Source organism: Physeter macrocephalus, unplaced genomic scaffold (assembly GCF_002837175.3).
Source record: "Physeter macrocephalus isolate SW-GA unplaced genomic scaffold, ASM283717v5 random_39, whole genome shotgun sequence".
Lineage (NCBI taxonomy): Eukaryota > Metazoa > Chordata > Mammalia > Artiodactyla > Physeteridae > Physeter > Physeter macrocephalus.
In genome coordinates, this window is record NW_021145325.1 from 150,145 (window position 1) to 170,022 (window position 19,878).

Sequence of the window (19,878 nt, forward strand, 5' to 3'; positions counted from 1 at the left end):
AAAAAAAAAAAAAAAAAAAAAAAAAGAAGAAAAAAACACCAGGTGCAAGGTGCCCAGCGCTGTGAGGGAGAAATAAATCATTGGAGGGAAGCAGACAGAACTTACAACGGTGGTGATCAGGGGCCTGCATGGATAGGACATTCGCCCACTCTTGTCACGGGCAGGACATTTTTTCTTTTTTTTTTGGCTGTGCCGCCCAGCTTGCAAAATCTTAGTTCCCCAACCATGGATCGAACCTGTGCCTCCGGCAGTGGAAGCGCAGAGTCCTAACCCCTGGACCGCCAGGGAAGCCCCTGGGCAGCACTTCTTATGACCTGTGGGCCCCACCTCATCCACACGCTTTCCTTTTTTAAAAATCGAGACAGAATTCACCTACTATAAAATTCACCTTTTTTTTTTTTTTCAGTACGTGGGCCTCTCACTGTTGTGGCCTCTCCCGTTGCGGAGCACAGGCTCCGGACGCGCAGGCTCAGCGGCCATGGCTCAGGGACCCAGCCGCTCTGCGGCATGTGGGATCCTCGCGGACCAGGGCACGAACCCGTATCCCCTGAATCGGCAGGCGGACTCTCAACCACTGCACCACCAGGGAAGCCCCCAAATTCACCTTTTTAAAGTGTCCAGTTCGGGCTTCCCTGATGGCGCAGTGGTAAAGAATCCGCCTGCCAATGCAGGGGACACGGATTCAAGCCCTGGTCCAGGAAGATCCCACATGCCGCGGAGCAACTAAGCCCGTGCACCACAGCTACTGAGCCTGCGCTCTAGCCGCTCACCGCAACTAGAGAAAGCCTGTGCGCAGCAACGAAGACCCAATGCAGCCAAAAATAAATAAATATTTATAAATAAATAAAGTGTCCAGTTCAGTGGCTTTTAGGAGATTCACAGGGTTGTGCCATCATCGCACTAATCCCGGGACAGTGTCATCCCCCCTGAAGACACCTGGTGTCCATCAGCATCACATGGTTCAAAGCTGAGTCTCCCCCGAGAGAGGCGAGATCCCAGACTGCAGGAATAGCGTGTGCTCTGCTCACCATGGCAGCTCACACTGCTGTCACCGCCGGCCCACAGGAGGTGCTCGCTAGTTCTGGGGATTCTGCACACTCCAGTCGGTGCCAAGGGTACAGACTGGAGAGCCCTGTGGATCTGGGGTGCGCGGGCCAGCCCGACACAGTTGGGTGGTGTTAGGCGAGGCCCACTCCTGTCATCAAGTTCCAGGAGACTGTGACCTGCATTTTTTTGTAATTCTTTTTGCTTTAATTGAAGTATACTTGATTTACAATATCATGTTAGTTTCAGGTACACAGCATAGTACATACATACTGTGATTCAGTTATACATACACACAGACATGTATATATTCTTTTTCAGATTCTTTCCCCTTATAGGTTATTACAAAATATTGAGTTCCCTGTGCTATACAGTAGGTCCTTGTTGGTTATTTATTTTATACATAGTAAGTAGTGTATATATGTCAATCCCAACCTCCTAATTTATCCTTTCCCCCACCCACCTTTCCTCTTTGGTAACCACAAATTTTGGAAATAAGTTCACCTGCATCCTTTTTTTTTTAGATTCCACATATAAGTGATATCACATGATATTTGTCTTTCTCTGTCTGGCTTATTTGACTTAGTATGATAATCTCTAGGTTCATCCATGTTGTTACATATTGCATTATTTCATTGTTTTTTTATGACTGAGTAATATTCCATTGTGTATATGTACCACATCCTCCTTCTCAATTCCTCTGTCCACGGATATTTAGGCTGCTTCCATGTCTTGGCTATTGTAAACAGTGCTGCTGTGAACACTGGGGTGCATCTGTCTTTTTGAATAATGATTTTCTCTGGATATATGCCCAGAAGTGGGATTGCTGGATCATATGGTAACTCTAGTTTTAGTTGTTTAAGGAACCTCCCTACTGTTCTCCATAGTGGCTGCACCAACTTACATTCCCACCAACAGTGTAGGAGGGTTCGCTTTTCTCCACACCCCCTCCAGTATGTATTGTTTGTAGATTTTTTGATGATGGCCATTCTGACTGGTGTGAGGTGATTCCTCATTGTAGTCTTGATTTGCATTTCTCTAATAATTAGTGACTTTGAGCATCTTTTCACATGCCTTTTGGCCATCAACCTCCATCTTGCTAGCAGACTGTCACCTTCTCAGCGTGCACGCTCTGGTGAAGCAATCGGCTGTGTTGGAGAGGCCCACGTGGCAGGGGACTGAGGGTGGCCTCCAGCACAGCCAAAGAACCAAGGCCCCACAGGAGCTGAATCCTGCCTACAACCATACGAACTTTGAAGCAGCAACTTCTCCAGTTGAGCCTTCGTATGAGACGCCAGCCCCGGCCGACACCTTGACTGTAACCAGTGAGAGAGAGGCCCTGAACAGAGGACCCAGCTAAACCAAACCCAGATTCCTGACCCACAGAAACTGTGAGATAATAAAAGTGTGTTGTCACTAACTTTGTAGTGATTTGTTACACAGCACTAGCTAACTAATACAATAGGAGACTATTTAAATAAATCATACAGTAGAATAATAGTTTCTGAACACATACATGCCAGTCTCTGTGCTGAGTTTTATGTATATATACACACATATATATATCCACTTATTTATATATATATATAAACATATATATATGTGCTCATTTAATTATCCTAACAAATATTATAATTCACTTCTTATGAAGGAAGAAATGGAGTCACAGAGGAAGAAAGTAAGTTGCTCAAGGTCACGTGTGAGCACAGCCAGGCCTTAAAGGCAAGTCGGACAGACCCCAGGCATGTATTCCTAATCATTTCCCAATACCGGACAGGCAATGAGAAATATTAGATAAAGGTGAAATGATAAACAACAGCAGGGGTTGCCAAGCTCTGGCCCATGGGCCAAATCCAGCCCACTGCTTGCTTTTGTAAATAAAGTTTTACTGGCACACAGCCACTCCTCTTCACTTCTGGATCGTCTGAGCCTGCTTCTGCGCTACGACCGCAGAATTGGGTCGCTGCCACAGAGAGTGCGAGGCCTGCAAAGCCAAATATACACACTCTGGACTTTAGAGAATTAGTTTGACAATCCCTAAACCAGAGTTAGATTCCAGAGGGCTCTGCAGGCCAGGAACAGAGAAATCCTAAAGTTTTTGAGCAGAGAGAAACACTGCAAAAATCACGGTGGTGCATCTCATGTCCTGGAATCCTCCAGCGGGGAGGTCCCAAATGTGAAGCAGTGTCACACTAACTGATTAATCATCGTCTTCAAAGTTACAAAATAATAACGCTCGTAATAAAAAGAGAAACGAGAAGAAGGCACATGCAGCTTCAAGGCAAAGTCCTAGTTGGTTTTGAGTCACGACTCCGGCGTTTCACGTCTTGCTTCAGAAGGACTTCCCTGCAACTAAGGAGCCTGCCTGCCGCAATTAAGACCTGGTGCGACCAAATAAATAAATAAATATTTTTTTAAAAAGGACCTCCTTAATTCCCCAAATTTTCCTTTTAAAAATCTTTCATTTTGGAATAATTGTGGATTTAGAGAAAAGTTGCGAAGCTAGTACAGAGCGTTCCCAAACACCCCCGCTCGGCTTCCCTCATGTTAACATCTTAGAGCAGAGGTCGGCCATCCTTTCCACAAAGGACCACATGTTCACTATTCAGGATTTGTCAGCTCCAGGCTCCCTGCTGCATATTCCTGTTTGGTCGTTTCAACCCTTTAAAAATGTAAAAGGCACTTAGCTCCTAAGCTGTATAAAAATAGGCCAAGGATAAACAGTATGCTGCATCCATACAGTGGAATATTATCCAGGCTTGTAAAGGAAGAAGATTCTGACACCTGCTACAACATGGATAAACCTTGAGGACATGATGCTCAAGGAGCCAGACACAGAAGGACAAGTACTGTCTGATTCCACTCACCTGAGGTCCCTGGAGGACTCACATCCACAGAGACAGGAAGTACATGGTGGGGGCCAGGGACTGGGGAGTCAGTGTTTCATGGGGACAGAGCTTCAGTTTGGGAAGATGAGAAAGTTCTGGAGATGGACGGTGGGGATGGCTGCACGACAGTGTGAATGTGCTAGTGCCACTGAGCTGCGCACTTAAAAATGGTGAAGATGGTAAATTTTATATTATGTATATTTTACAGAATAAAAATTAGTTATAATTTAAATAGCTAATTAATACAATTTTAAAAACAGGCCAATGTAGGCTGGATTTGACCCCCAGGCTCATTTGCCAACCTCTGATGTCCATCACCACGGTATGCGTTTGTCACCACCAAGAAGCCAACATTGGTACATTACTACCAACTCCACACTTTATCCAGATGTCATTGGTTTCTCCACAAATGTCCTTCTCCGGTCCCAGAATCCCATCCAGATCCCACAGTGCATTTAGGCACCTCCCTTTTCTTGAACTGAGTTCTCTCTGGAGCCTCATTTTAGGAAAATCTAGAGCCTCCGGGCCACTCTGCAAGAAAGGTCAAATGAAGGAGGGGTGGCAATGAGGAAAGCTGGCAGTTGCCGCTCGGGGCCTGGTGTGCGCACACTGCCCTAGCGCTGTCGCGCTGGGCCACGGGAGCAGCACATCGGGTGCCAGGCGGGGCCACCACCAACACCGGCCACGTGGCCGCCCCGGAGCTCGGGAGACCTGACAGCCAGGAAGGGGCCACTGCAGCACGTCTCTCCCGCTAATCTCTGTGTGGATGGATGTGAGCTTCCCGTTCTCCGGGCACAGTCCCAGCAGTGAAACCTTGGGGTCATTTGGCAAGTCCACACTGGACTTTCTGAGGAACTGCTGGACTGTTCTCCAAAATGGCTTCCCGCAAAAAAAAAAAAAAAAAAAAAAAAAAAAAAATGGCCGCCCCATTTCTCCTTCTCGCCCCTTCTCGGCCAGGTACTCAAAAATCATAGTATTGCTTTTATTTAATTATTTGTTTGTTTAAAATCTTTATTTCATTATTTTATTTTTATGACTTATTTTTAATTCTTATCTCATTATTTTATTATTTAAAAATTATTTTTATCTTCTTTCATCATGTATTATTTTTATTATTTAAAAACGTTCATAGCAGCACTATACACAGTAGCCAAAACATGGAAACAACCTAAATGTCCATCAACAGATGAATGGATAAAGAAGATGTGGTGTATATATCCAATGGAATACTATTCAGCCATAAAAAAGAATGAGGGACTTCCCTGGTGGTCCAGTGGTTAAGAATCCACCTTCCAATGCAGGGGATGCAGGTTCGATCCCTGGTCTGGGAACTAAGATCCCACAGGCCATGGGGCAACTAAGCCCGTGTGCCACGACTACAGAGCCCACGCCCTGTGGAGCCTGCATAGCACAGCTAGAAAGAAGCCTGCAGGCCACAACTAAGACCCGATGCAGGCAAAAATAAATACATAAATATTTTAAAAATAAGAAAGAAATAATGCCATTTGCAGCAACATGGATGCAACTAGAGATTATCATACTAAGTGAAGTAAGTCAGACAAATATTATATGATATCACTTACATAAAATATGATACAAATGAACATATTTACAAAGCAGAGACAGACTCACAGACAGAAACAAACTTACGGTTACCAAAGAGGATGGGGGGTGGGGGAGGGATAACTTAGCAGTATGGAATTAGCAGATACTACTACATATAAAATAGATACACAAGGACCGACTGTATAGCACAGGGAACTATATTCAGTATCTTGTAATAAAGTACAATGGAAAAGAATCTGAAGCTGTACACCTGAAACTAACACAATATTGTAAATCAACTATAGTTTAATAAGTAAAATTTTAAAAAAAAAGAACAGCAGTAGTATGTGGTGTGTGTGAAAAACATATTTACAAAAGTGTGATTTCTGTGTGATTTCACTGCACATATTCCATGGTATATAGCCTGGTGATTTTCTGTCTTTACAGACTGTTCACTGATCTGGCAAAGAAAATTGCCTCAACATGAATAAATAAGTATTTGTTCATTAGCTGTGCTTAATTAACACAAATAAAACTGATGAACCCCCCCAAAATTATTTTTATCTTCTTTCATAATTATTCATTATTTTATTTTTTCCTTATTCTATTCGTTTTATCAGAATAATTCATTATAATTTTATTATTGCTACTTCATTTTCTAATTATTATTGTTTGTATGGGTCTGGCCTGTCTAGTCTTGGAAGGTCAGGTAATGACCCACTGGGCAATTTTGACCGAGTGGAGGGTAGGAACTAGGAACCCACTCCGTTTTCGTAGCGGACGGAGCTCTCTGATTTGAAGAGGTTTGCACCCGATGCGGGGTGGGTTCCTGCTTGAACACCCAGGAGGCCGACGCTGACAGGGACCTCCACCCACGCAAGGTCATATGGGTGTGGCAGCCCCACATCTCGTGTGGGGTGTTCCAGGAAAATGCTTTTTCCTTCCTTTTTTTAATTGTTGTTTTTCACTTCGCACCTAATGCAATAGGAGCTGGAAACCAACCACCTGTGGTTCTTAATTCCCGATTCGCTGAGCCCGGGTTGGGGGCGGGGGCCTCAAGCATCTCAGCAGGACCCGGATGGAAAAGCACAGGACCTTTCGCAACGCGGCCGCAGGGAGGTGCACTGGTGTGACCGCCTCGGACGCCAGACGTTCATCCCCGTCTCAGGGGCCTTAACTTATCCCCATCTGCAGAGTCGCTTTCACCATAATAAGGTGACACATTCACAGGTTCTGGGGATCGGGACACGGATGTCTTTGGGGGTCCCTTATTCTGCCGACTGCACACTTCAACACCCGACGATGTGAGTGACTCTAGCCCTAGAACACTGCATTTAAAAGCAGGTCCCCAGGACTTCCCTGGTGGTGCAGTGTCCGCCTGCCAATGCAGGGGACAAGGGTTCGATCCCTGGCCCGGAAAGATCCCACATGCCGCGGAGCAACTAAGCCCGTGCGCCACAACTACTGAGCCTGCGCTCTAGAGCCCGCGAGCCACAACTACTGAAGCACGCTCGCCTAGAGCCTGTGCTCCGCAACAAGAGAAGCCACTCCAACAAGAAGCCCATGCACTGCAACGAAGAGTAGCCCTGCTCACCGCAACTAGAGAAAGCCCACGTGCAGCAACGAAGACCCAATGCAGCCAAAAAATTTTTTGTGGTATGCGGGCCTCCCTCTGTTGCGGCCTCTCCCGTTGCGGAGCACAGGCTCCGGACGCGCAGGCTCAGCGGCCATGGCTCACGGGCCCAGCCGCTCCGCGGCATGCGGGATCCTCCCAGACCGGGGCGCGAACCCGGTTCCCCTGCATCGGCAGGTGGACGCGCAACCACTGCGCCACCAGGGAAGCCCCCCAAAATTTTTTAAATAAATAAGTTTATAAACAAAAAATTTTTTAAAAAATAAAACTACTCTAAAAAGCGGCCTGTTAGAAGAGGGATGAATTAGGAGGGTTATACTGAGAACCAGGAACTCTGATGAGAGAAAGAAAGAAAAGGAGGGAGGAGGGAGCCCATCATAGCCCAGATGACGGCTCTGCGCTCACACTTGACCAGCCGATTCATCAAGCTGTTGTGAACAGGACCCAGACACAAGCTGGGTCAATCCTGGCCAAATGGATTTTCTACGTGTCCCCCAAAGCCCCTGCCAGTATCATAACAAGATCATACCATCAGGATCAAGACTTTCTGGCCACTCCAGCCTGGATTAACCTACTCCGGAGCCATCCCCAGGCCCGGGGACCATGGAGGCCCCACGAGCGGATCAGACAAGAGCCCTAATAGGATCACGCCCTGGGATTACTCCCAAATCTCACTTGGCCGATGGAAAGCATATTCTGGCCAGTGCTGAGCTGATTTCTACAAGATCGCGCCGGGCAGCAGGCAACCTCTTTCCTCCTCTCGTTGCGCGGGCCAGACTCCGCGCATCAGCCTGACTCTCACCCATTCCCATCACCACTCCCAGCCTGGGAGATTCAGTCCCTTCCACCTACTGGCGTGAAGCTTTTGGCGAGGCCCCTCTCCTCCACACTGCGTGGAACGCAGAGATGGGACCATAGAAACTTGTCCTCCACCCACCCTGTTGCTGTCGTCAAAGCTTTGCAGGGAGGAGGGTGAAAGTGGCTAAAATAAGTGGACAAAAGGCAGCCCAAGTAGGGTTCCAGGAATTGCAACTCCATCCAGATTGCCCTGGGAATTGACTGTGCCCCTAATTCCTGACAAAATCACAATCTCAGTCACTCCATAGAGCATCTCTCTGTGGTGGCAGGTGGTATGCCCTTTTATTTCTTTTAGGGACATTGGGCAACTAATGTTCCCATCCTGACTGATTTCCAGAGCTACGTTCACCTGCTGTGGCAGCGTCTCCAATGATCCCAGCCTCCTGAGATTCACGGCCTTCCTGCAGTCTCCACCCGCTTAGTATCAGGGTCTTCGTGACCAATTCCACATGACAGCCGTGATAGCAGGTCACTTCTGAGATCAGTCATAAAAGACGTGTGGCTTCTGTCTGCTCTCAGGGAGCCAGCCACCATGTAGTGAAGAGGTTCAAGCAGCACCATGGGGGCCCATGTGGACAGGAGCCACGTGAGGGGCCATCCTGGAAGCAGCTCCTCTGGCCCCGTCGAGCCTTCAGATAAGGCAGCCCTGGCTGACGTGTGCTTTAGAGACTCCCGAGGGACCCCGAGCCAGAACCACCAAGTTAAGCTGTTTCCAAGTTCCGGACCCATACAAACTGTGAGAGAGTAAATGTTGGGTGTTTAAACTAAGTTTTTAGGGTAATTTGTTACACAGCAAGAGATGACTGATACACCTGCCATCTGGGCTGATTCACCAGACAGCTCCATGTATATTTTTTTCAACCAGTACGATTTTCTAACGGCAAGCAACTAACAGCATTGGATTTTTCATTTTCTTGTTTTCCCATCTATAGACCTGATCATCTGGGGGGACACAAGAGACTAACGGGACACAGTAAATTCAACGAGGGGAGAGCGGTAGAACAACTGGGACAAGAAAAGGAAGCCTTTGGGGTCTCACAGATCATCAAGAAATACCAGCAGCTGGTTGTGAGACTGAACAAATCCACTGCCATGATCTGCTTCCCTCTAAAGCAGGGTCTTGCCCTCGGCCCTTCTGACATGGGGGCCTGTCGTTCTGTGGGGGGCCGTCCTGGGTACTGTGGGGTGTGGAGCAGCATCCCCGGTCCCCACCCACTCATGGCAGGAGCCCCTCCACCAGTTGTGATAAGCACAGATGTCCCCAGGCGTGACCCAGTGTCCCCTGGGAGGCGAGATTGCCCCCAGGGGAGACCCTCTGCTCTGGCATGCCCCTCACGGGCAGGAATGGCAGGGACCCAGCACCTGGCGACAGGCAGATCCTCCCGGCCCAGGCCCCTTCTGGGAACCGAGTGGGTGGGCCCGGGAGGTCTGAGCCCCCTTCCCTTCCCACAGCGACATCCCACCAGTGTGTGGCAAGCGCACCTTGCCTCACTGGAGGCTCGATACAGACACGCACTGCAGTTATCACCCCAGCCTTCACTCATCACCACAGCAACCATCTCAATGTGTCACCCTGAGGAGCTCTGATTGCATGAAGTGGGAGGAGAAGCCTGGGGGGTGGGGGACGGCAGCCTGAGCCTCGCCACCTGAGCTCGTGAGCCCCGGCAGAGACTCGTGGGGAGGCACCCAGGGCGGACACGCTGCTCCAAAGCCACGGGACTGAACAGGTCAGGGGCCAGCACTCCCCAATCAGACGGGACAAAAGGTCCTGGCATGCTTGACCCAGGGGCTAAAGGTCTCTGGGGGCTCAGCAGAAAGGGGGGGAAGGAGGCTGCTGCCCTCAGCTCTGTGTCCTGGTGCCTTAGGGACTCCCAACCCTCCTCCATATAACACAAGGTGGGGTCTCCCTGCTTTTTACCGTCTGACCCCCGGGGGTTGATTCTGCTTCTTGATGTGAGCAGGGAACAGACTCAATATTTTCCCAAATAATTAATACAGGGTCTCCCCCATCAGCCCTGCTGACACTGGGCGGGTTCTCCTCTGTGGGGGGCCGTCCTGGGTGCTGTGGAGGTACAGCAGCAGCCCCGCCCCCATCCACCCGAGGCCCAGGGCACCCCCAGTGTGACAACCACAGACGTCCCCAGACCTCTCCCAGTGTCCCCCTGGGGACAGGATCACCCCACTGTGCTAGGCAGCAATCATCAGACCCCCCCGCCACCTGGTGCTGTACCGTATGGGGGAACGGGCAACTGCTTTGAGAAGAGGACCAATTTCCAACAGAAAAAAAAAAACAAAACCATGTACACACAGATTTCGTTTTCCACTCAAAATTAAAATAGCTTCACTCAGTCCCCCGGAAGGGGGTGGGTGGGGACAGATATTCCTGCATCTGAGAGGCAGCCTGGGCAGCGTTCAGTCCCACCTTCATGACTGACTAAGGCCCGCCTGTGCCTCAATTTCCAAATCTGTGACATGGCAATGACGTCAGCACCCCACACCTGAGCAGGTTGGTTTTTTCAGATTAAATAAGTGAACATCTATAAAATGCAGAAAGCAGTGCCTGGCATATTGTTAATAGCGTATAACTTCTTTATTAGTAGGACTTCTTCATAACATTAGAACATCTATTAACCGCTTTGTTGACAAGGCCAGGACTCAGAAAAGTGTTTCTGTGAAGGGCCAGTGGCAAATACTTTTGGCCACCGTCGCTACTACTGGACTTGGCCAGTCATCGACCAGTGGGTGAGGCTCTGTGCCGACAAACGTTTACAAACCCAGGTGGCTTGGGTCCGGCCCAGAGGCTATAGCTTGCAACCCCCAGACTGGACGATGGTCTATGAGGAGATGGCACCAGTGCTCACACGGAGGCACCGCTGCAGAGGGAAACTAGACCCCGGGTCCTAACCAGAAGGACCCTGCTGTCCCTCACCATCACCCAGCAAGATCATCCCAGGCCATCTGCAACACGAAACCTCACCGCCACAGAGGCATCATTTCTCTCAGATTCAGAGAAGGGGCTGTTGCTTCCCCATCACCTTGAAAAAAATCCATGGGCCGACTTCTGTTAGCAAATACCTCCTCTTTATCAACCTTGGCTGCAAAAGGCATCCAAAATATCTTGACTTGGTGAGCAAAATATTTTCTTATCATTCTAGATAGGGCAGTTTACCATCTGCAAAATCGCCACCGGTAACGGCCCCAAGTAATCCTTCCCTAGAGGGAGAAATGGTTCCTGGGGACAGAGAGTCTGAGAAAACCTCTAGAAGATGTGACAGCTCAGTGCCCTGTGGATCCTGCATGTGTCCTGGGGCAGAAAAGGGGCATCGGGGGAAAATTAAAGAAATCCAAATGAAGTAGGGACTTCAGTTAATAATGGCATATCAGTATTGGTTTCTTAATTGGGACAAATGTACCAGATTTGATGTAAGATGTTAAGAACAGGGGGGACTGGTTGCGGGGGGCGGTACGTGGGAACTCTCTGTACTGTCTTCCCAATTCTCCTGTGAATCTAGAACTAGTCTGAAATGAAAAGTTCATTTAAGAAGAAAAAGGAAAGAAGGGAGTGATGACAATTAGCTACTTATGTTCAAGAAGGCTTTGAAATGTGATTGAGGGAACATTAAGTTCCCGTGACAGCATCCAATAATGACAGGGTTATATAAAGCCCAGAAAAGACAAGACGCTAAGAACAGGATATGCCAATCAGCAGGGGAAGTTTGCTCTCAGGAAAGGAGTGAGGAGGGGGAGAAAAGACAGGTGGCTGAGTGGCTCCTGCGACAGCCATGGTGGACCCCGGCACAGGGGCTGCTTCACATGAGGAATCTTCTGGAACATCCCAGGCGGATCCGGGTAACGTGGCGCATCCACTCGGAAGGCCATGGAGCCCAGGCGGTGCTGAAGCGAGGCCTGCTGAGTGCGCAGCCAGCGCCTGGGCCTGGGGGAGGGCAGCGGTTTTATGGATGGAGAGTTCTGGAACATGAGGGTGAAGCCGTAGTCCAAAGAAAGCCAGACAGACAGCCAATACGACTCGGCATCCTGGTCTTTGCAAGGTGACTTGTTGGACACTTTTATCTACATCAGGGTTTCTTCCTCTCGGCCTTGCAGACATTCAAGGCCGGGTCATTCCCTGTCAGGGGCGTCCTCGGTGCTGCGGGGTGTGGAGCAGCCTCCCTGGCCCCCACCCCCTTGATGCCAGGATCACCCCGAGTCGTGACAACCACAGATGTCCCCAGACAGTGTCCCCTGTGGCAGGACATCCCAGATGAGAACCACTGACCTATGATAGCTAACAATCTACACACGGGTCCATAGGAGCGTAATTATCCTCACTCTCCAGATGGGGAAACTGAGGCTCCGAGAGGCAACAAAGCCAGCCTTCGGCCACCAAGTTGGGAGGGAGCCTCGGAAGGAGATGGGCAGTGCTGATCTATCAGCGCGTGTGGGCCAAATCCTGTCCGCTCCTTGTGTTTGTAAATAAAGTTTTGCTGAAACACAGCCACACCCATTCACTTATACAGCTGCTATGACATTCGCTCCTACAAAGGACCAGCTGGCCCGTAAAGCTGAAAATATTTACCCCCTGGCCCTTCATAGTGTTTACTGGCTCTGCACAAAGATCCTCTCTCACCGCCTCAAGGCCTGGCAGGGTTCTCTTCTCAGACTAAGTGTTCACTGAAGGTTCTGTTGGAGGAAAGAAGACAGCAGAGGCAGCCTCCCTGGAAGTGAAAGGAGTTCGGGCTGGTTCTGCCCGGCTCTGGCCAAGGAGGCCTGCCCCACGATCCGATCCGATCCTCGGCCAGAAGGGGGTCTGCCCACTCCCCGACTGCCAGCCCCGCCCCAGCCCGGCCCCAGGGAGTGCGTGTCATAGTAGGTGTGCGGGACTGTCAGGGTGACTGGCGGCTGGCAGCCCGCCAGCCTGTTTGCCTTTGAGGCTGCGGTGCGTGGGCCGCGCTGTCATCTCAACCTCGCTCTCACGTGGGATGGAGCCAGGCTTCTGCTCTGTGCTCTGGTGTTGGTGGGAACCACGTCTCCCTGACCCTGCAAGGTCAGCCCTGCAGCCTCTGGAGGGTAGAACGTGCTGAGCGAGGACGGGCACAGCTGCCCCAGCTCATTTTCCCGGAGCCCCAGCTGCCTCGGTGCAGCTCTGGTCCCGGTGCTGAGACCCACAGAATACGCTTTCATCTGAAGTTCACCTTTGGCCAGGCTTTCTCCTCATCAGCACTGCGGTCACTTTCTGGGATGGAGCAGCATCCCTGACCCCACCCCGTCGATGCCAGGAGCACCCCCCAGTCGTGACCACCACAGATGTCCCCAGATGTCATCCAGTGTCCCCTGGGGGCAGAATCACCCTGAGTGAGAGCCCCTGGGTTAAGGATCCCACGGACCCCCAGGAAGCTGTGTGTCCTGTGACCATCTGACCTCTGAGGTCCTGGGATGCCGCACACATTTAAATACACACCTGAGTGGGAGGGAGGGGAGGTGACTCACAGACAGTGGGGGTGACCCTGGCTTACACCATCTGACCATCGGGGATTTATTCTGGTGTCTAGTAAGAGCTAGGGACCTAACTCAATTGTTTTTCCAAATAACTAACACAGGATTTCTCCCCTTTGGCACTGTGGACATTTGGGGCCAGATCATTCTCTGTGGGGCTGTCCTGGGCATTGTGGGGTGTGGAGCAGTGTCCCTGGCCCACCCACTCCATGCCAGGAGCCCCTGGTCATGACAACCACCGATGTCCTCAGATATGGCCCAGTGGCAAATATGGAAACCACCTGCTCCGTTGAAAGTAACTCCTTGGCAGTAAGTGCTGGACTCTACCCGTCACTCAGAGACCAAACTAGGGAGGCAGAGAGGAGGTGAAACCAAAAGTCAGGCTGCAGCGATCCGGGCACCTCTGCATGTTCCACACCTGACGAGTTCCAAATATATGGTTTGCTGGGGGGTTCTGTTTTGGTTTTCCAAACCTTGTTTACTTCATGACCTGACCCTCACCAACTGTATTCATATCCTGGGGTTGGCCGCAACAAATGACCACAGGTGGGGCGGCTTCAAACCACAGAAATGTATCCTCTCCCAGTGCTGGAGGCCAGAAGCCCGAGATCAAGGTGTCCGCAGGGCTGGTTCCCTCGGAGGCTGTGAGGGAGGAAGTGCTTCCTGCTCTCTCCTGGCTTTCGGGGCTGCCGGTGATTCTTAAAGAATTCTTAAAGTTCTTGACCTGTAGACACATCAGCCCAATCTCTGCCTCTGTCATACACGGCCTTCTTCTCTGTGTGTCTGAGTCTTCACATGGCCTTCTTGTAGGGACGCCATCCACTGGATGTAGGGCCCACCGAAATCTGTGTAACTCTTTTTTTTTAGTACACTTTTTTTTTGGCTGCACCGGCCTATGGGGTCTTAGTTCCCCAACCAGGGATCAAACCCGTGCCCTCTGCATTGGAAGACGAAGTCTTAACCACTGGACCACCAGGGAAGTCTCCCAGCATGACTCATTTTAACTAGTTACATCTGCAGAGACCCTAATTCCAAATGAGGCCTGATGCCCAGGTACCAGGGGTTAGGACTGGAACATATCTTTCGGGAGGAACACAGTTCAGCCCACAGCACTACCTCTTTGGCCTTCCCTCCTGCTCTCCCAGCCTCACCCCAAGCCCCAGCTCTCCTGAACCCCACGTATGCCGGCCCCCGAGCCGCGTCCTTCGCACCGATCACAACGTGCTCCCGTGTAACCGGTTCAGCATCCGCCACGCTCCCCTGACTCCCCGACGTCTCCTGGAGGGCTGTGTGCTGGGTAGCAGCTTGCCCGGGAACATTCCCCCTCGAGGCCCGAGGAGGCCGCGCGCTGAGCTCCGTGCCCCTCCCGCGGTCACGAGTTTGAGGCAGGCGGGCGGGTGATGGCGATGTGGGTCCCTGGAGACACGACACCTGGCTTGTAGGCAGGGGGCGCTGCTCCCGGCCCAGCTGCCACCACGTGGGAAGTGGTCCGATGACCTCAGCTCCTCCAAGCGTCCTGAGAAGCTGGGAGGGTTGTTGTTGTTGTTTTTAATCCTTAAAGTTCCCGATTTGGACCGCGTCGCGCCCGGTATGCGGGATCTTAGTTCCCCAACCGGGGATCGAAGCGTGGAGTCTTAACCACTGGGCCGTCGGGGAAGCCCCCCAACTTGTACTTTAAAGATTGCTCTGTGGAGATGAAGTCCGTGTGGATTTCGGCTCCGGAAATCTAACTCCGAGAGGCGGCAGTGTTGTCATAGGCAGTCAATGCACGGGTAACCCCATCTGCTGTCACTCACACTAGGAGCCTATGCGCCCCAAGACACAGGCAGCATACAGAACATCTCCGCATATAACTTACTGGGCATTGGCCACGGCTTTCTAGAAAAGCAAACTTGAAGCTTTCAGCTGAGCTTTTGGCCCCAGGAATTAGCTTTTAATTATAAGGAAAGCAACTAGGCACTTTTTCCTCTGCCATTTTTATTTAATATTCTATCACTGCATTTTCTCACATCACTAAGTATTCTTTGAAAACATCGTTTTTCATGGCTGCCCATGATATATTAACATTGAGTTAATATATCATAATTGATGAACTAATTTCCTTACTATTGGCCACTTAGACTGTTCCCATTTTTTGCTTTATAAATAATGCTGCTGCGAGCAACTTTATGCCAATCTAATTACTTTAGAGTAATTCTCTCTAATTACTGATGTATTTCTTAATATATATTTTTAGAGATGGCATTAAGGGATCAGAGACCGTTACGTATTTTTAAGGTTCCCGGAAACACACTACTAAATTATTGTTGAGAAAGATTATGCCATCTTATACTATCTTTCTGTCCACACCCTCATCAACACGGGTATTACTTTTATTAATAGTCACCATTTTAGGGGAATTCCCTGGTGGTCCAGGGGTTAGGACCCCGGCTTCCACTGCAGGGGACATGGGTTCAATCCCTGGTTGGGGAACTAAAATCCCACATGCCGCCAGGTGCGACCAAAAAAAAAAAATAGAAAAAAAAATTCACCATTTTAAAGGTGAAAAGTAGAGTCTTCTTCTTTTTTTTTTTAATAGATTTTTTTTTTTTTTTTTTGTGGTATGCGGGCCTCCCTCTGTTGTGGCCTCTCCCGTTGCGGAGCACAGGCTCCGGACGCGCAGGCTCAGCGGCCATGGCTCACGGGCCCAGCCGCTCCGCGGCATGTGGGATCCTCCCAGACCGGGGCGCGAACCCGGTTCCCCTGCATCGGCAGACGGACGCGCAACCACTGCGCCACCAGGGAAGCCCTAGATTTTTTACTTTGGGATGATTTTAGATTTGCGGAAGAGTTACAAAGATAATACAGAGATCTCCTGTTTATCCTTCACCCAGCTTCCCCTGATGTTAACTCACATAACCAGGGTGCATTTGTCATACATGAACGTTGCTATGTTACTATTAACCAAGCTCCACGGTTTATTCAGATTTCACTAGTTTTCCCACTAATGGCCCTCTTCTATGTGTCACCCTTACATCTCCATTTTGCTGATGAGAAGATGGAGGTTCAGAGAAGTTAAGTGACTTACCAAAGTCACAGAGCTGCTGAGTGGCACAGCCTGGATGCAACCCACACCTGAAGGACTCCAAATCCAGGAGTACTCCAAGCATGCCTCCCTCCCTCTCATCCCATCCTAAGTCACCCTTGAAACAAGCAAAGGCTGGTCTCTAATTCTCCATTAACACATGAGGTGATCCAAGGCAAGGAGCTGGGTGATTAACCACCATGAAAGAACTAAGTAGGCATCCTTCTCTTCAAACAGCCACCTTGAGAAACTATTTCCAAGGAATATGCCATCTCGTGACATTTCTGGATGCATCCTCAGAAATCACTTTCAGAGACAAAGCAAAAATCTTATACCGAAGAAATACACTCCTGTGACTTGGCAATAGTAATATCTCCCATTCAAGCAAAATCAACCCTGTTCCTGTTGGGCCGTCCACCTTACTCACCACTGAGGGACCTCTGGCTGGGTGGAGGGCACTCTAAGATGGTCCCCCAGCGACCCCCAACTCCTGGTCCCCGTGCCTGTATCACTGCCCCCCCGCTGAGTGAGAGCAGGACCTGTGACTTGCTTCTAACCGCTAGAATACGGCACTGGCTGGGGATGTCATTTCCATGACTATCGTGTGTGAGAATGTAACTTCCACCTTGCTAGCAGACTCTCTCCTTTGCTGCTGTGATGAACAGGTTTCCATGCTGCGGAGGCCCACTGGCCAACAGCCAAAAAACCGAGAACAGCCTCCAGCCAACAAGAAACTAAGCCATGCCAACAGCCACATGAGTGAGCTTGGAAGCAATCCTTCTCCAGTTGAGAGAAAAGACAGCAGCCCAGGCCGACAATCTGACTGCGGCCTGAGAGACCCTGAGCAGAAGACCCAGCTACGCTGCACCTGGATTCCTGACCCGTGGAAACGGAAACTGTGAGACAATAAACGTGTGTCGTTTCAAGCCACTAAGTTTGTGGTGACTTGTTATGAAGCATGAGCAGGCTATACCGACTGCTTCCAAATTCAAATCCACCCTCTAAAGGTGAAAATCTGAAATGTATTTGAAACATACAAATTTGTATATTTGAAATATACAAAAGCAGGGCAGCCTGCTCTTGAAGGCAATCACATCTATGCAACGTTCCAAGGACAAGGTCTCCCAAGGTGACTGTCTGAAGACGGAGAGGACACCTGCTTCGATGTGAAATCTGGGGGTGGTGAATTATCCTTAGCTGACGATCATAAGCAGATTTTCACACTCAATAGCATATACTACATCAGGCAGTTTTTCTGCATTATCAGGTTTGAAAGCTGTGCTGTTGTGTGTCACCAAAAATAAAAAACTGATTCAGAAAACAATGCTATATGTTTATATATATGTATATATATCGTACTACTTTTCTTAAAACAGAACTGCCAGAACGCCTCCCCCTCTGGCTGAGACCAGAATAGATAAAAGTCCAGATTTTTACACACTTGGGATTGCCAATGTTTTAACACATGGAACATTCCATGGGGTTGCAAACTGCTTTATAGTCTTCAAATATATCCTGACTGTGCCAACCACCCTGACAGTTGGTCATATTCATAAATGAATTGAAACAGATCACATTCTTGGAGACAGATGCACGGTGGAACTAAAGGGTCTCTCCGCCACAGAGGGGGCCTCATTAAACCCCCGGACCATCACAGGAAACAGGAGTCTGGCTTTTACGAGACATCCAGGCTCAGGGAATACTGGAAGGGAGAATGCCATGGCCAAGTTCAGTGTTATCCATTGAAAACCCGTGACTGCAAAGACCAGGAAATGCTGGCCAGCAAGGAGAGAAAGAGGTCGCTCGCTCGGAGCTAAAAAGGCAGGGAACGTTATTTACCAAACCAGGCTGGTGAGAGACTGCAAATCTCAGCTTGCGTGGCCCCTCTTCTGAGGACAGCTCTGAAGGACAGCCATGACCTAAATTGGTTCATATGTGGGCTTCACCCCACAGCTGGGAAAGAGTTCCCCAAGATCCTGTAGGATACCAAGAAAAACTTACATTCACATATATTGCATAGAGGTTCTCAATGAAGAAGAGAAACAATTTTGCCCCCAGGGGACACTGGGCCATGTCTGGGGACATCTGTGGTCATCACAACTGGGGGGCTCCTGGCATCGAGTAGGTGGGGGTCAGGGATGCTCCTCCACACCCCACAGCGCCCAGGACGGGCCCACAGAGGACAAGCCGGCTCCACCGCAGCCCTGATGTCAGCAGTGGGGCGGCTGAGAAAGCCTACCCAGCCTGGCCCTCAGGGCTAGAGGGACTCATTCATCTTTATTACAGACCCAAATCTATGTCATCCCCGCAGAGGAAAAACAGCCGCTTAATTACATTTCCATACGTGCTACCAAGAATTTTTCTAGGGAAGATGGTTTGGGAACAGCATCTGGAGACAGAACATTCCAGGCAGTGCTGAGTCAGTGTGGGGCTTCAAGCTTCACTCTGATGTCAACAGGCATCACAGAGCAGCCAACAATTCCAAACATGTTATCTTTGGCTTTGATCCCATTACATACCAATTCTGCCCCCACCCCATCCCAGGGACACTGGACAATGTCTGGGGACATCTGTGGTCATCGTGACTTGGATGGGGGTGCTCCTGGCATCGAGTGGGCAGGGCCAGAGAGGCTGCTCCACACCCCACAGTGCCCAGGACGGCCCCCCAGAGGATGACCGAGCCCCACTGTCAGCAGGGCCGAGGGGGGTACCCCGCTTTGGAGGCAATGAGCCTGGAGAAGGTCCGGCGTGGAGGGTGAGGAACGCAGACGGCGGGGATTGCACCTGCGAGACAACAACGCAGATGTCTACGGCGCACAGATATTCCCCCACCCACCAGCCACTCCCGGGTGACCGGCCGCTGCCCTAGCAGTGACCGAGTGTGGCCTGTGCGCTGCCAACCTTCCACAGATGTCAGTGCAAATGTCCCTTTGGCTCAAAGGACAAGTCCATCCTTGTGACACCCTAAGGCCCTCTTGCCCCGTCCAAATATCTCTCATCCTCTGGCCCAAAATCAGGCAGGGAGAAAGTCATCCAGTGGCTAAGCAATTACTCCAACTCCAAAGTCTCACTATGCCACAAGGCCACCTGCATTCCACCAGGTTCCAGAAGGTTCCAGAAAGTTCCATAATTCTTGACCTCTCACCTCCCCCACATCTTACCCGCTCTCCGAGTCCCCCTTCCTGAAAGGAGGGCAGGACTTTCAACAATCCCACAGCCTTGCCTCACTCACTGCTTTCTCCCAGGGACCCCAGAGCACCTGCCGTCCTTCTAAGTTCCATGCATGGCCGGTTAGGGCCCAGGGTTGGCAGGACCTATGTCCAAGGTGTGACTGTTCAGCAGCCCCAGACGCA

General features: G+C 50.1%; 1 protein-coding gene across 1 annotated transcript in view; it reads right to left on the bottom strand.

Moving 5' to 3' along the window:
- Window positions 1-18,383, bottom strand: part of GNG7 (G protein subunit gamma 7) — a 131,086-nt gene extending 112,703 nt beyond the window's left edge. The window contains exon 1 of the mRNA XM_028483510.2: window positions 18,365-18,383. The gene's annotated coding sequence lies outside the window, so the exon portion shown is untranslated. The remainder of the gene's footprint in view (window positions 1-18,364) is intronic.
- Between the last annotated feature and the right edge of the window lie 1,495 nt (window positions 18,384-19,878).